Source organism: Zingiber officinale, chromosome 9A (assembly GCF_018446385.1).
Source record: "Zingiber officinale cultivar Zhangliang chromosome 9A, Zo_v1.1, whole genome shotgun sequence".
Taxonomy (NCBI): Eukaryota; Viridiplantae; Streptophyta; class Magnoliopsida; order Zingiberales; family Zingiberaceae; genus Zingiber; species Zingiber officinale.
Window position 1 is genome coordinate 11,438,875 of NC_056002.1, and position 17,108 is coordinate 11,455,982.

At 38.9% G+C, this 17,108-nt stretch overlaps 1 long non-coding RNA gene and 1 other non-coding gene across 2 annotated transcripts; one reads left to right on the forward strand and one right to left on the reverse strand.

The window, feature by feature from the left end:
• Window positions 1-1,413: 1,413 nt before the first annotated feature.
• LOC122022202 lies at window positions 1,414-1,529 on the reverse strand. The gene has a single exon (XR_006122909.1). It is a non-coding gene; the product is annotated as a U5 spliceosomal RNA (small nuclear RNA).
• A 5,557-nt stretch (window positions 1,530-7,086) lies between these two features.
• LOC122021990 lies at window positions 7,087-9,185 on the forward strand. The gene is made up of 3 exons (XR_006122741.1): window positions 7,087-7,402; window positions 8,445-8,619; window positions 8,872-9,185. It is a non-coding gene; the product is annotated as an uncharacterized LOC122021990 (long non-coding RNA).
• The last annotated feature ends 7,923 nt before the right edge of the window (window positions 9,186-17,108 follow it).

Sequence of the window (17,108 nt, forward strand, 5' to 3'; positions counted from 1 at the left end):
GAGTGGAAAAAGTTCTTTTATTTACTTGAATTTTTGAAAAATTATTTTTAACTTAAATGAAAAATTATTTTTGATTGGGTGTAAAATAAAATTATTTTTAACTTGGCTTTGAAATGAAAAATATTTTTGACTTAAGGTTGGACTAAATTGGAGTCTAAATTAAAATTAAAAGTTTGAGCCTAGTATTTTTCAAAGTTTTTAACTATCTTCAATTCTCAAAACTTCAATTAAATCAAAAGTTTGTAAGTACTCACTTCAATTTAAATTAGCTTGGTTTTGGTTTGAAAATCTAAATTTAATTTATTAACTTAACTTGCAAACCTATTATTTTGCCTAGATAATATTTGCTAAGTTGTTACTTTAAGTCTTAAATTTTATATACTTTAACTTAGCTTGGTTAAATCACCTTATTTGCATCCTAGGATTTGATATTACCTGATTCATTATAAATCACCTTGTTTGCAATTTGGCAAAATAAATCACTTGTGATTTGCTTCAATTGTTTCTGTATTAATATTGGTCGGAGCTTAACGAGCAAATTTCGTAAGGATTAAAGAGTGTCTCAGGCTTTGATCCTGCGATCGTAAAAAATGAGATAGATTCTCTAAATAATCATGATTCAAATAAAATTAGATAAAAAGTGGGACTGGAACACATTACACGGAGTTTGAAAACTTAGAGCATCCATATTAATTTCTCTATTACTATATCTAAAATTTAGGATAAATGATCTACTTTATTAAATTTAGATAATCATTTTTCATTACACACTATATCAAATACCTTAAAATTTTCATCATCCTTAATTTTTTATTATTTTCTTCTCCTTCTTCTATTTTTTATTATTATATTTATGGAATAAATGGAAGGAGAGAGTTTGAGTGGAAGGAGAGAGATTAAAAAATATATTATTTTATTTTTAAGATAAAAATTTCATTCTCTAAATTTAGAAAATCACTATTCATCAAATCTAATGATTTTCTAAATTTAAGAAATGAGTAGGATAAATAATTTTCTAAATTTAAGAAATGAGTAGGATAAATAATACAACAGATTTTTAGCTAACGTATCTAAAATATAAATAAAATTTAAAATAAAATTTTGAATAAGGATAAGTGAAATGGATGCTCTTATATCTGATAGTTTGAAAAAATGTTTAATTAAGAGGCAGGTAACAAAAATTCAAATATAAAAACTTAATCCACACCGTAGTAATTATTCAAAAGATCTGCATACCTATATTTTCAAAAATAAAAAATAAACAAAAGTACTCATTAATCCATAATCATTTGAGATTAATAAACACTTTTACAATTAAAAAGAGCAAATGGTTAAATGCAGATGGTTGAACGTCTAACAGATAACGAACTTCATGCAGACTCATTTATAAATGTTTAATATTTTTATTTGTTAGGGACCTTTTACAAAGCACCCTCCAAAAAGTGGCGTATGCTGCTTAAAGTGACGAGCACACGGTATTCTTTAGTAAAAGGCGAAAGAATAATTCGCTATGTGCTCACCACGCAGCTGCGTGATTTTGTTTTCTTGAGCTTCGGATCAATTTATAATAACCTATGTGCGGAACTTGGTAAAAGCAAGCGATGTGGGACTAAAACCCAACCTGCGTAATGTTGGCACCGCCAATAGACCTACGGGCGCTACGGCATATTATGACTCGATCTGCTGCGGCGCCCGCGCTCTCCCTGGTTTATCCTTCTCTCGCTTCCACTCCTCTGCCCTCCCCTCGCCCAAGCCACGGACCAAACGCCCCAATTATCTCCGCCTCAAGACCCTAATTCCCATTCCCCAGCCACTCCAAACCCCTCCTCCCCCGCCGCTGCAGACCCATGAGCCCTGGGTTGTGGTTCTCGAAGAGGAGGTTAACGCTGTCGAACATGTGGTACAGGAAGTCGACGCCGTAGAGGTGGTCGAGGATGCGCCGGTGGCGATGCCGACCTTCAGGTGCTCCCTCGAGAAGCCTTCGGTATAGCGCTACGCTTCGCGGCGCTTATAGCGGTACAGACTATGGTTGCGGTCTGGTTTTTGGGCGGCGTCGGAGGCGAGGAGGGGAACGGCTCTGGCATGCGGAAAGTCGAGGAAGGCAGGGTTGGGAGTGCCGCGAGCCAAGTAGCGGAGTTTCAGAAGATCCTGGAGATTAGAGCGATGGCTAAGGAGGCGAGGGAGACTGAAAGGAGGGAGCTTTCCGAAGACAGTGGAGTCCAGGGCGAGTTAAGCAGAAAGATTAGTAGTTTGAGAAAGAGATATCCGAAGGTCATCTTGGACGAGAATGGATTTTCTGTGTCTCTGCGCTGCCCTCCAAGAATGTGCATGAGGAAATGGATGGAAAGAAGCTCAAATCCAAGCAGAACACGGATATAAAAAAATTGAACTACAAGAGAAAGGGTGGTTTTTTGAAATCCATAAGGAAATCTGAAAATGTTCCGAAAGGATTTAATGGATCGGGAAAAAGGCAAGAAGCCTGGCAAAGGAAGCAACGGTATTACTTTTCCTTGATTCATACGACTGAAGATTAGCTTTCTTCCTATAACTGTGATCTCGTTCTTAATTTAATTTTTCTTATTTATTATTCTGATATATTTTTCTCAACCAATGACTTCATTATTGATCATTGCTTGTGCTGGAGATTTTCATTCTGCAGTGGCTAAAGATGAATACGCTCGTCCTCAGCATCTTCGTCAATCTGTCCCAAAATAAATCACGAACGGCTATTAATCTTTGGAATAATAACTAGCACATAAGGGATACATTTACCTCGTCTTTATCGACATTTGAACTCCAAATCTCATGATGACAGCACCTCATAGACTAGTCACTAGATCATCCGAGAGGACAATATGTAGATTTTCATTCTAATATAGTACTCTAGGAGTCTGATTTCCCTAAGTAAAATGAGCTCTTACGATTTCAGTGCTTAACTTTTTACAGTACTTTTATTCTATAACATAGCTTGTATCCATGAATCAAACAAGTTATTAAGGTTATTTGCTAGTATGAGATCCAGGGAGGGTCAATGCAACAAATTTTACCCATACTAGCTACTAAATAGTTTGCTTGTCTATATTAGTGGCCCTGGCTGAGATTCTTTTCAATTATGCACAATGATGAACCATCTCATGTTGTTTTCCAGATACACTAAAACATCTTGTCTTTAGAAATTGAAGAACAGTTCTTTTTATGCTTTTTCTTCACTGAAGGAGGCCAATCAATGTGTAAGGTCTGATGCAAGTATACAACAATCTAGTTAGGCCTTCATAATTGCGAAGCAAAATCATTTTATATTAGCATAGTTTCAAAATTATTTCATGAGCATCTAGTAGTTACTCATGAAAGATATGATCACAAGATAGTTTTATTTTATCATCATATCAGAACTTAGACTTGGTTACCCCTGCATAAAAATTGCGGCCAGTCTTTCAGCAAAATTACACTCCATTGATGTACAAGCTGAAAATTTCAAAGCTTACGTCTAATATCCAGAGATGATATTCTTGTTAAATTTCCAAGGAGATTGTCAATGCCCATGGAGTGCCTTGTTGCTTTCTTCAGCATTATATTCCACAGTGAGCTATGATAGCATTACTATTGACAAGTAATTTTCAATCGCACTGGCTTGACCTGCTGTCTAGATTGGTGATGGACATATATGCTACATGGTCTCTAATTTTTCAGGATTCTCTGAGTGATATGCTCATATAGTGTTATATAAGATGTTTTTGCCTTGTCTTTTGGTGCAAAATCAGCGAACCGCCGGTTCAATCATTTTGTTTTATTTTTTTTAAACGGCTTGAATCGTCGGTTAACCGATGGTTCCTAGCTGTTGGAACCACCGGTTAACCGGTGGTTCCTAGCTGTTGGGGGAGGATGGGGGGTTTGTTTGCGTATTTTTTTCAACGGTTAGGATCATTTGACTGTTTTTTGATCAATGACTATGATTTAGTATCCGTTACTATCAAAAATCTATAAATAAAGAGCTCATTTCATCATTTTCACACACATCTTCTCTACTCTTGATCTCAATTTCGTATTTTCTACACGCTTTCGTTTCTAATTTTCAATTACAATAGGAGGCCGCGGAGGTGTATCATCTCGAGCTCGGAAGGGAAAGGAAATAATGAATCCGCGGGAGGAGAACTCCAACATTCAATCCACCGATGATGAGATCAAGCATCTTCTGAATCCAACACTTGAAACACAAGAAAGTATCGATGCAATTACTTCTAAGGTTCGGGAAGTCTTTTATTTTCACTAAACATTTTGAGAAGATCACTCTTCCGTCGGGAGAAATACGTGGAAAATGTAAGCACTGCAATGCTTCCTACAAATTCCAAGTCGACGACAACTATAGGTCGTTGAAACGACATGTAGAAATGAAGCACCCGACAGAATATGGACTCGAACGTTCTCAAATATAATTATCAAGATTTTCTTCAACTAGCAGTAGTACCGATTCCGGTTTATTTTTATATTCAGATAATAAATTAAGAGAATCATTAGCTAAATTTGTTTCCGTAAAACATCTTTCTTTTAGTTTTGGATCTAAATACATATTTGAAGATTTTTATAAAGAATCTCTTAATCCATGTGCTAAACATGTTCTTAAAACTACACTTATTTGTACAATTAAAAAATTAGTAAAACAAGGAAAAAAGAATTTAATCGATGAATTTAGTAAATTAGATAATAAAGTTTTTTTATGTTCCGATATTTGGAGTGATCATTGACAAACACATTTATATATGGGTGTGACTTGTCATTGGATCGATAACTCTTGGAACCTCCAAAAAAGATTGTTAGCTTATAGAGTTTTTGATAAATCACATAATGTTCATAACATCGCACATTTATTATGTTTAATTTTAAAAGAATCTGGCTTAACTCATAAAATATTTTCAATATCATTAGATAATGCTAGTTCAAATACCGTTTGTATATATGATCTAAAATTTATTTGTCAACCTATTATTGACGGTTTATTTTTTCATATTCGTTGTGTATGCTATGTTTTAAATTTATGTGTTCAAGATGGATTAAAAATTTTAGAAAGTTATATTAAACCAATTAGAATTGTAATTTCTTATTTATGGTCACATCCATATATAATGAAATAATAGGGTAGGTTTTGAAAAACTAATAGAATGAGACCTAAAAAATTTCCACGTGATGTACCAATACGTTGGAATTCAACATACCAATTATTACAAGATTCATTTGAATATAAAGAATTATTATGTTCATTTTTTGTACAAAATACTAATACTAATATATATTTATTTTCACAATAATGAAATATTTGTAGTAGTATTTGTGAAATTTTAAAAGTATTTAATGATGCAACTGAACAACTTTCTAGTGTTTATTATCCTACTGCTCAATTAGTTTTAGAAATTTTTTTAAATATAGTATTAGTTTTAAATGAACATATTAATAATGAATCTTTATCTCCTTACATCTTAGCTATAAAAAACTAAATAGAAAAAATAATTTTATTTTATTCTTGAAATTTATTTAATTGCATTTGCTTTAGATTCTAGATTTAAATTAGAAGTTTTACAAGAAATATTAATATTATATTATGACGCTTTAATTCTAATTAAATATTCTTTTTCTTTAGGTCCAGTTAATATTATATATAATGTTAGAATTTATTTATATGATATTTATAATCAATATTATGCAAAATATGGAACACAAATTAATATTTCCGAAATACAACAAACTACTAATAATAATTTAAACTTACAAAAGCCTAACTTTTATTAAAAGAACGGATAAAACGTTCACGAGGATCCTCAAGTTCCACACAGGAACTTGAGAATTATTTTACGACTTTTTTATTTTAATGAAGCAGATAGCGAAAATTTCGATATCTTAAAGTGGTGGTCACAGAAGGCTCAAAGCTTTCCCGTCTTCTCCGTGATCGCCAAAGAAATTTTACCTTGTCCAGTGTCAATTGTTGCTGTGGAGTAGACGTTCAATGTCGACGGCAATATATTAGATGAACGACGATAACTTTGTCTCCCGACTCATTGAAAGCCCAAGCATTACTGAACGATTGGACCAGATCAGAGAAAAGAATCTAAGGAATGTAACTTTCAGATGACAAAGTTAAAAATTTCGATACTGAAAGAATAAATACGACAGGAACGGGAAATGGAAGTGAGTAACAATATAAAAAAATAAAAATGTAAAAGAACTACTATTTTGATTCCCCTAAGGGGATATATAGGCAACTTAAATAAGTGCAAGTCCTTTTTTATAATAAATTTTAATTTTTAATTTTTAATTTTTTTAACATAATAACCTTGAACTGTGGTGAACCATGACGAATCATGAAACGAACTGTGAACCGACGGTTCCGAACCATGAATAGTAATTGTTTTGGGCAGTTAAGATTAAGAGTCACCTGTCTAGAACCGTCGAATCAGGTGGAGGTATTCCTTCCAGCGACACCTCTCTTCGCCCACACTACTTTTTCTCACGCACACGAAGACACGATGCCGCCATCCTCCTTCCCCCACCAACGGTCGACGGCTCCATTCCATCTCCTCACTGCCGGCCGGCCATGTCCATTACCTCTCCTCTCCATATTCTCTATTCCCATCATCTTCTCACTCAAGCAACTCACGGACCAAGTTCACCCGACGCCAACAACACTACCATCCTTTGGCCAACTCTCCTCTTCGAGTTAGAAGAGGAGAGGGCAGCCCCTTTTGCACTCCGACAGCCCCATTCCCTTCGTCGTAACTCCTCTTTGGGTTAGAAGAGGAGGGTCCTTCTTCACCATCATCCGATAGCCTTCGCCCCTCTCTTTTTCGGGTTAGAAGAGGAGAGGGCAGCCACTCCGCCATCCACAACCCTTCATCGGCAGCTTCCCCTTCTTCTCTTCAAGTTAGAAGAGAAGAAGTCCTTCACTTCATCCGGGTGGCACTTCCTCCTTCCGGCGATCCCATAACTCTGGCTTCATCAAATCCGGCCACAAATAATCCATTCAGCGGTTCCGGGCAGCAACACATTTGTAATGCGTTATTTGATTTTTTTTTTTTTTGTGTGTTGTATATATATATATATTTATATATAGATACACACACACACAAATGTGTCCCTAGGTTTTTATGAGCCCTGGGCAGGTGCCCTGGTAGCCTTGGCCCAGGGTCGGCTCTGCCCTCACCCCTCTCTTTTTCGGGTTAGAAGAGGAGAGGGCAGCCACTCCGCCATCCACAACCCTTCATCGACAGCTTCCCCTTCTTCTCTTCAAGTTAGAAGTGAAGAAATCCTTTACTTCATCCGGGTAGCACTTCCTCCTTCCGGCGATCCCGTAACTCTGGCTTCATCAAATCCGACCACAAATAATCCATTCAACGTCCCGGGCAGCAACGCATTTGTAATGCGTTATTTGATTTCTTTTGTGTTGTGTGTCTAGTTGGCTGTTGACTTGTAACGAAGTAATCCTCCCTTGTTTAAGATTGCATGCATTAGGATTGAATTACTTGATGCTCACTATGTGTTCGATGAATTGCCTCTTACATTCTTGCTACTTTTATTTGTGTCAATGCACTTCAATTCATTTCATTTCAGCAATGTTTTAATTTAATTGGATGTTATTAATGTTTATTATTCATTTGGATGCCATTAGGTTAGATAGATTAAGTTTTGTTAATTGCTCTACGGTTCCTTGCATGCTTAATTTCCCATGCTTTAGATCCGTGCACTTAGCTTAATTTGAATCATGCTTTCACGTTATTTGGCAATATGTTTCTTCCAATGGTTAGTTTTAGACTTTTAGTTGATGCATTTATTTCCTATTGTGTTTTTAATTCTTGTGAGATTTTATTTCATTTAAATGCCAGTGTAGGTTATTCTTTATTCAGATGCACTTAGTTTAGATTAGTAGTCTAGGTTTCATTAATGTTTTACTTCTTTTAATTCTGTTACAGGTGTGATTTAGTCAGGTTAGATTTTATTACTTACATTTTCCCAAATAGTTAACAGTTAAAGTGAGTCCTCAAGTCGGATAGTTACAACTATAAAAAAAAATTGTAATAGTAAGACTTAGTTAATGTAGAATAGGTGATTGGTTGAAGCTCTTCTGTGACTTTTCACTTGTATTTTTGGAAATGAGCTATCATTTCTCTACCTTTGAGTTATTTATATCTTGTTTAATCAATGTTATTATATTTATATCTGTCAATTTATTATTTTTATCTCAATATAATAAATAAAATATAGAAGAAGTATTTTAAACAAATTATCTTTTATTATAGTAATATATTGTTACTCTGTTGAATATTATATTTTTGTTGTCTATTTTATTATTATTAAGATATGTACGTTGGATTACAGTATCATTAGTTGTGTTATATATTTCTTTCTAAATAACTTCTTTGTTACAATCCTCTTATGTTTCAAGGTTTTTGTCATTTCAGGAAATGTTAAAATATATTGTCGTATAAGGCCACCTTTTGAAGATGAAGGTTTTTCTATAATTGAGCTTCTAGATGAATTCACAGTTTAAGTAAACACCAATGATGATTCTCTTGTCAATCCTAAAAAGGATTATGAATTTGATCGAGTATATATATGGCCCTCATGTTGGACAAGGTAAAACATTTTTATTATTCTAGACATTTATCAGGTTCCAACTTCTTCTAATTGTTAACATTTTTAAACATACATGAACAATTGATTGTATGAGCTATGGTTTCACTTATTTTTTTCTTTTCAGATGCTAAATATAAAGCTTAAAGGATAATTTTTAATTAATTTTGATTTTCTGTTCATCTTGTTTTACTATGTACGTGAACAATATTTGTTTGACTTCTCATCACTATCTTGTTATATGCACATTTCCAGGGGAATTGTTTTGCGATGTTCACCTATTTGTGCAGTCAGCTTGGATAGATATAATGTATCTATATTTGCATATGGCCAAAGCGCCTCTTGGAAGAGACAATGATTTCCTCCATTCGTTGGATCCTCTTGATGTCATGTCATTACTTCTCTCTTTTAGCTATATGTATTAAATATGTTATTGAAGGTTGGAGAAGACTTGTTATTAAAAATTGTATATATTTTAGAAATTGAAGAAGGTTTTGTGGTACATTGTGGAGAAAAATGTAAATGAGATATATTAATATTTTGAAATGTAATATGAATATTATATGTTGTTTTGGTAATGTAATATGTTATGAATATAAATTAGTTTTGTGAATTGAAATGTAAATATCGTGAATTGATTTAATTTGATATTGTATTTGGTTTTGGAAATTTAATAAATGTGCAGGTAAAATATGATATAGAATTATTTTTTAATTGGTTCAAATTCGATTTTAGAAGGGGTTTAAACTGCTCCTAATGATATAGGATCATTTTAAAACTGCTCCTGTAAAATATATTCACAAGCGGTTTCTAACCGTTTCTAATGGTAAATAATCAGATGTAGTTATTAACCACTTCTAAAAGTATGCATTAAAAACAATTTCTAACCGCTTCTAATGACAAACAATTAGAAGTGGTTAATAACCACCGGTTAGTTTTATCGCTTCGGTTGTCTTTAGCCCCGCCAACATTTGTAACTGTTGGAAAATTGGTGCAATAGGTTTAGCAATGGTTGGTAAACATTGTTATAAGCTTTTTAAAACCGCTTCTAAAAATTTTTTTTTGTAGTGTTATTTTTTACACTTGAAAAGGGAGTCTTGGCGCAACGATAAAATTATTGGCATGTGACCAAAAGGTCACCGGTGTGAATCCTGAAAACAGTCTCTTGCAAAAAACAAGGTAAGGCTGCGTACAATGGATCCTTCCCCGCGACCCCGCATGACGGGAGCTTTGTAACGACCCGACCCTCTTGGCCCATTTGGCGGCCCATTTGGCGACCTCTCATGTCCTCTAATGTCGTCGATCGACGACCCTTGGTCGTGCCATTAATCACTAGGACTTTCCACCCTTGGTCAGTGGATTTTTGTCTCCTCCAGGATTCGAACTCTAAACCTCCAGGCTTAAGTATTAGAGTTTATGAATCCTGGTAACCAAGTGAGATGATCTCACTTGGTTACCAGGATTCATAAACTCTAATACTTAAGTCTGGAGATTTAGAGTTCGAATCCTGGGGGAGGCAAAAATCCACTGATCAGGGATGAAAAGTCATAGTGAGTAACGGCACGGCCAAGGGTCGTCGGTCGATGACATTAGAAGTCGCCAAATGGGCCGACAACATAAGGGCCGATGGTCGACGACATGAGAGATCGCCAAATGGGCCAAGAGGGCCGGGTCATTACAATAAAAAGGCGCCTTTTTATTGTAACGACCCGACCCTCTTGGCCCATTTGGCGACCCTCGGGTCGTCGACCGTAGGCCCTTATGTCGTCGACCCATTTGGCGACCTCTCATGTCGTCTACCGACGACCCTTGGCCGTGCCGTTACTCACTAGGACTTTCCACCCCTGACAGTAGATTTTTGCCTCCCCCAGGATTCGAACTCTAAACCCCCAGGCTTAAGTATTAGAGTTTATGAATCCTGGTAACCAAGTGAGACCCGACCCTCTTGGCCCATTTGGCGACCTCTAATGTCGTCGACCGACGACCATTGGCCGTGCCGTTACTCACTAGGACTTTCCACCCCTGGTCAGTGGATTTTGCCTTCCCCAGGATTCGAACTCTAAATCTCCAGGCCTAAGTATTAGAGTTTATGAATCCTGGTAACCAAGTGAGATGATCTCACTTGGTTACCAGGATTCGTAAACTCTAATACTTAGGCCTGGAGGTTTAGACGACACAGCCAAAGGGTCGTCGGTCGACGACATTAGAGGTCGCCAAATGGGCCGACGACATAAGGGCCGACAGTCGATGACATGAGAGGTCGCCAAATGGGCTAAGAGGGCCGGGTCGTTACAATAAAAAGGCGCATTTTTATTGTAACGACCGGACCCTTTGGCCTCTTGGGCGGCCCTTGTGGCGGCCCTTATGTCGTCACCCTATTTGGCGTGTATGTTGTACTATGTCTTATTATGTATTAAATTCTATGTCAAATTCTATGTCTTATTATGTATTAACTCTATTTTGCAGGGTATGTTGTACTAACGTATTTTGCAGGAAGTGAATTGGAGTGTTTACCTCAAGTAACCTGGAGAAAACCCTCTCGCAACAAGGCGCGAGGGTGCCCTCATGGAGCTTGAGGGTGCCCTGGACACTGGCGCGAGGGCGCCCTCATGGAGGTTAAGGGCGCCCTCAGGCGGATAGACTGTGACCGGGTCGAAGCACATTCATGTTGCGGATTTGGCGCGGATGAGGGCGCCCTCCACAGGCTATAAAAGGCAGTCTTGAGCAGCAGCAAGGAATAACAATGAAAATGCGATCCATCTTCCGTGCACTACTCAAAGAACCACCCGATAAAGCTGTAGCAAGACACCGACAACCTGAACCCTCGAATTTCCTATTCTTAAAGTTGTTGATATATTTTCTTACTATACATAATTGTTGTACTCTAGAATTGTACTCTTGCGAACTTATAGTGATTGTCTAAAGTAAACGCTCAACGAGCGTGGGCCTTGAAGTAGGAGTCGCCCCAAGCTCTGAACCAAGCAAAAAATCCTTGGTGTTTACGTTTGTATTGTTTACTTTTCCGCTGCATTTACTTGTTAAGTTTTCCTTAACGAAAGTGAAAGCCATGAGCGTATTCACCCCCTCCTCTCTCTCTCTAGCGCTTTCGATCCAAGGGAGAGTGGAAAAAGTTCTTTTATTTACTTGGATTTTTGAAAAATTATTTTTGACTTGAATGAAAAATTATTTTTGATTGGGTGTAAAATAAAATTATTTTTAACTTGGCTTTGAAATGAAAAATATTTTTGACTTAAGGTTGGACTAAATTAAAATTAAAAGTTTGAGCCTAGTTTTTTTCAAAGTTTTTAACTATGTTCAATTGTCAAAACTTCAATTAAATCAAAAGTTTGTAAGTACTCACTTCAATTTAAATTAGCTTGGTTTTGGTTTTAAAACCTAAATTTAATTTATTAACTTAACTTGCAAACCTATTATTTTGCCTAGATAATATTTGCTAACTTGTTACTTTAAGTCTTAAATGTATATACTTTAACTTAGCTTGGTTACAACTACTAGTTTCAAGTAACAAAGCTTCCTTTCAGGGGTAGCAAACTTTCATTTGTTTCCTTTCTACACTTTATATATTTTTTATTTATAGCAAAGGGGGAGAGGAAAGTGAAAATTAAAAAGAATGTAGTTAAATAAAAAGAATGAATAAAACTAGAACATTTTGCTCAATTCCATTTTGTTCAATTTGCCAATCACTTAAAGTGTTCTAGTTTACTTGATTCTTAATATTTTTTGTGTACTCTTGTTTTACTTAACTTTGAATATTGTTGTCATAATTAAAAAGGGAGAGATTGTTGGTGCGAGAAGCATCCGACGATTGAACCTAAGTTTTGATAATAGCAAAGGGGTCAAAGTTAAGATTATTTGTGATCTAATGGGTTTGAATGAGTTTGCAGGAAAGTCCTACGTGTACTTAGACAAAAGTCCTAGCTGCGGTTAAACAGGTGGAAAACCCTAGGGGGAGGTAACCCTAGGTCCTAGGAGGTGGTAACCCTACGCGGAAAGTCTTGGCGGTTCGAGGGTTTCGAGCAAAAGTCCTAGAGTCGAGGACTCTAGGTGGAAAGTCTTGGTGTCGTGAACCAGGTGAAAGACTGGGCGGGCCATGGAGCGGACATCCAGTGGAAAGTCCTGGAGCCTCGGGCGCAGAGCAAAAGTCCAGTTGGTCTGGAAGATCAACTGGCAACAGAAAAACTCTCCTGAGTGGAGTAGGTGAGGACACGTTTCCTGGTGAGAGAATAGTAGGCGTCGGTTTGACCTAGAATTTGAAATCGAGAATCCGAAGTCAAAACCGAATAGTCCAATGCAGGGTATGTTGTACTAGCGTATTTTGCTGGAAGTGAATTGGAGTGTTTGCCTCAAGTAACATGGAGAAGACCCTCTCGCAACAAGGCGTGAGGGCGCCGTGGATGCTGAGTAGAGGGCACCCTCATGGAGCTTGAGGGCGCCCTGGGCACTGGCGCGAGGGCTCCCTTATGGAGGTTGAGGGTGCCCTCATGCGGATAAACTGTGACCGGGTCGGAGCTCATCCACGTTGCGAATTCAGCGCGGATGAGGGCACCCTCCATGGTGTTGGAGGTGTCCTCCACAGGCTATAAAAGGCACCCTTGAGCAACAGCAAGGAACAATAATGAAAATGCGATCTATCTTCCTTGCACTACTCAAAGAACCACCCGATAAAGATGTAGCAAGACACCGACAACCTGAAGCCTCGAATTTCCTATTCTTAAAGTTGTTTGTATATTTTTTACTATACTTAATTGTTGTACTCTAAAATTGTACTCTTGCGAACTTATAGTGATTGCCCAGTGTGGGCCTTGGAGTAGGAGTCGTCCTAAGCTCCAAACCAAGTAAAGCATCCTTGGTGTTTGCGTTTGTATTGTTTACTTTTTCACTGCATTTACTCATTAAGTGTTCTGAAACAAAAGTGAAAGTCACGAGCGCTATTCACTCCCCCCCCCCCCCTCTAGCGCTTTCGATCCATCAAAGTGTTGATGCAAGTCGAGTGGCTAGTTCTCTTTTAAAGTCAGTACAGTCTAAATAAGCTCTCCTCCTAACCTCAAGGCATCCAGTCTGTCTATCTTTATAAATGGATAGCTTGGTCCGAGCATTGCCCACTTCAACCTTTTAGCGTTCAACTCGGTTTGCAGGGACTCTAGTTGGGTTTCTCGTGTATTCAGCTCGACCTGTTGCTTCAGTAGTAAGAAGTTCTTAGTGGATAGTTCCTAATTAGTTCAGGGGATCTGAATGCATGTGAAAGCCTTAGCTCTTCTAGCAAAGTAGTATTGTGAGCTAGGTCTGAAATGACTTTATCTTTCATTGCTCTTTCTACTTGGAGCTTGGACTCGCTGCCTTGTAGCATGAGCTCTAATTTCTTCTTGTCCATCTTTTGAGACTTTATTAATTGATGGCATTCTTGTAAAGTCTTCTCCATGCCAGAAATGATCTCAGCCTGCTCCTTTATTTTTCCTTGCAAATTGGTCATCTCATTGCTAGGAGTAGTAGAAGTGGCCTCTAGTTCTTCCACGTGATCCTTCAAAACTTTGTTGGCCTGCTCCAAGTCTATAACCAATTGGCCCAAATATAGTCCAGAAGAATAGAACTGAATGGAATAACGACAAAGTTATAGTTCACAAAAGTAATTTGAGAAAACTTATCCATGCACTTACCGCAGTGGCATTTCGGTTATGCTCATCACCACACTATAAAATTATGGTCCTTTGTGTGTTTGTCTATGTGATTGCACCCACGACTCAGCTAATAAACCCTTCAACTTAAGTATCCCATAAGGTGAAAAAGAAGTGGTCTCCAACCCTTGTTGGGATGGCAACCTATAGCATTGCTTGAAAAGACATTGAGAACTAGTTGAAGGAGTAGGCCTCGAATAAAGAGCGAGAGGGATCTCAGGCGACTACGGATGAATGGAAGTCAGTTGGACGGGTAAAGATTTTGATATTTGCCCAACTGGCCTAGAACTTTGGTGAGTATTGATCGATTAGATGTACGACCAGTCGATCTTATACTAGGAGTTCGTTTGGCATGGGGGTAGCTAAAGGAACACTTAAAGCTTGTAGTAGAGCTGGCTGAGTAGATAGAGGAGCTGGCATTGTCTCGACGAGCTTGACATCTGGGGTGGTCACATGAGACATAGGTATAAGAACACATGGCTTCTTATAGCAATTGTAAAATGAGAGTGGCTATGTTTTTGAGACTCATGCTCTTTACCTCTAGCAAAAGAGATCTCAACTAAAGCAAAAGAATGTCGTTTGGCGATGGGTTGCTTAGGTATATCTAGGCCAAGAGTCTCTGTTCAGGGCCTTTTGTGTTTAATGATCAGAATAGTATCAGACTCTGAAGTGTTGGAAGAAGAACTATGAGAAGGTTTTGTTGGAGGAAGTGAACCAACAGAGGTGGAGGCCTGTCTAAGCTGATGCTCCTTTAGTAAATTCTAGCATATCCAGTTCAAATTCTCTTTCGACAGCCGATTATTTTTGAAAAGGAGGGTTGGGGTAATGGCTTCCACTACGAAAATAAATGAATGATTAAGACTAGAAACTTTTATAACAAATGGTTAATAAATAACAAATAATTAAGGAAAAAATAAAGATTTTTTCTTACCGAAAGTGGCGCTTAGCTCAAGGTCCATTGGAGTGAGCCTAAAAACGTATAATAAACCTTCAATAGTTAATTTGAACAAGCTAAATTTCAAACTCCTCAGTCGATATAGAGCTTGGCGAAGAAGTGGATCTCTTCTTTGGTTGGAATTCTATTGAATAAAATCGCCTTTGGCAAGCCTGAAAGCGAAATATACCGACTAATCTTGTCCGAGAGTGAGTCGACGGACGCTGGGAAGATGACGCTCACGTTGACTGGATGTCGACTGAAGATGACGCGGGCCTCCAACGAGTTGAGCCTACAACCATAAGTCGTTAGTGCCGAGCCAGGGAGGGGTTCCCGACGACGGTACTCCAATGCTCAAGTCAGTTATCGACGACAAGAGAATGAAGAATAAAGGAGCAGCAGTGTAACTATAGCTACAGTCATGAACATACCTCTGTCGAAGTCTGAGGGTCCTTATATAGGGCTACCAGGAGGTGCGTGCATACTTCCCAAGGTGTACGCGCTTCACAAAGCATACTTGGAAAGGATGTGTCAGAAAAGCGTGCCTGATGCCATACCCGAACAGCCCGAGCATATCCCTAACGTGACTGTGGAAGCTTCCACCATACGATTCTCTGTCCGATCATGCCGCCAACCATGTAGCCCGTCGGTGACACTGGTCCATAGGAAGATATCATCAACTGCCCATTTTGTCTGTTATTGGGCCGAGCGGGAGAGCCACTCGACCAGTTTATCGTCTGGGTGATACAATGGTCGGGTTGAGCGTTCGCTCAGCCAATGATCTGCTACTCGGCTCCGCCCTGCCGAGTGAGGGAGCCTTGCCTGCCGGGTCGAGGCTGCGTCCACTGTTTAGCTGAGCGAGACGACCGCTCGACCTTTGTCCCTCGCTGCTTGAGCTTTATGAGTGTCGAAAGCTCGGTATCTGACTGAGCTGTCGAAATGTCAGATCGGATATTCTTCAGCTGATCGAGAAGGTAACTTGCCTGATCCACCTCATGCCTAGGACGTTGAACACTTTGACCTCCTACCGGACGGGACCTACCTTACCACCGGATCATGTGCCTTCCTCTCAAGACTAGTCGAAGGAGGCTGCAAGTCCAACTGACTGGACAAGTAGTCTGACGACCGATTGGCCAATCGGCCAATGGGTTGGTTGGATCCCGATCAGCCCATGTAGGACTGATCTTTCTTTGCCGGTCGGCGCTTTGAACCTTCATACTTGGATATTTTTTCCTCATTGTCCCCGGAGGGGTGCGAGCCGGGCAGTCAATGCCAACGCCACCCGAATCTCCTCGGGATACGTGAAAATCACCCCCATTAAGGCCGAGCACGCGCCTACGCCCATTAAATGCTGCCCTGTGGGAGGGTGCCACGTGTTGTTGCCGCAGTCGCCGCACGTCCGAGGTGACAACTGCTGATGTGATGTTTGGCTGTTTGAATTCAACGGCTAGATGCGCGCTCCGATTCTTGTGCCCTAGATCGGACGGCTTCGGTCGACCGAGCCATTCTTTATAAAGCCACGGTGTCGACTTCTGTTCCATCATCTTGCGTATGTTGTGTGCTCCGGCGATTGTGTGTTTGGTTGCTCTGGCGAACCTCGGCTCTTTGCTACGGCGATCCACTATTCCCTGCGGCGGTCTTGTCCCTCTCATAAGCTTTCCTCCTCCCTTTCCATCGCTGCTCTTCTGCTGCTTTTTCTCTGCCATTGTTCCAGCGTCTGTCCAGCGTCCATTTTACATTTCTCTCCCCCTTCGTTCGTCGAGTTCTTTGCTTTTCAGTTTTGCGGCAATGGCGAGTTCTTCTCAGCCTTCCGACCTAGCTCCCGATCTCCGGTATAATACCATGGAGACTCGGTTCGACGCGAG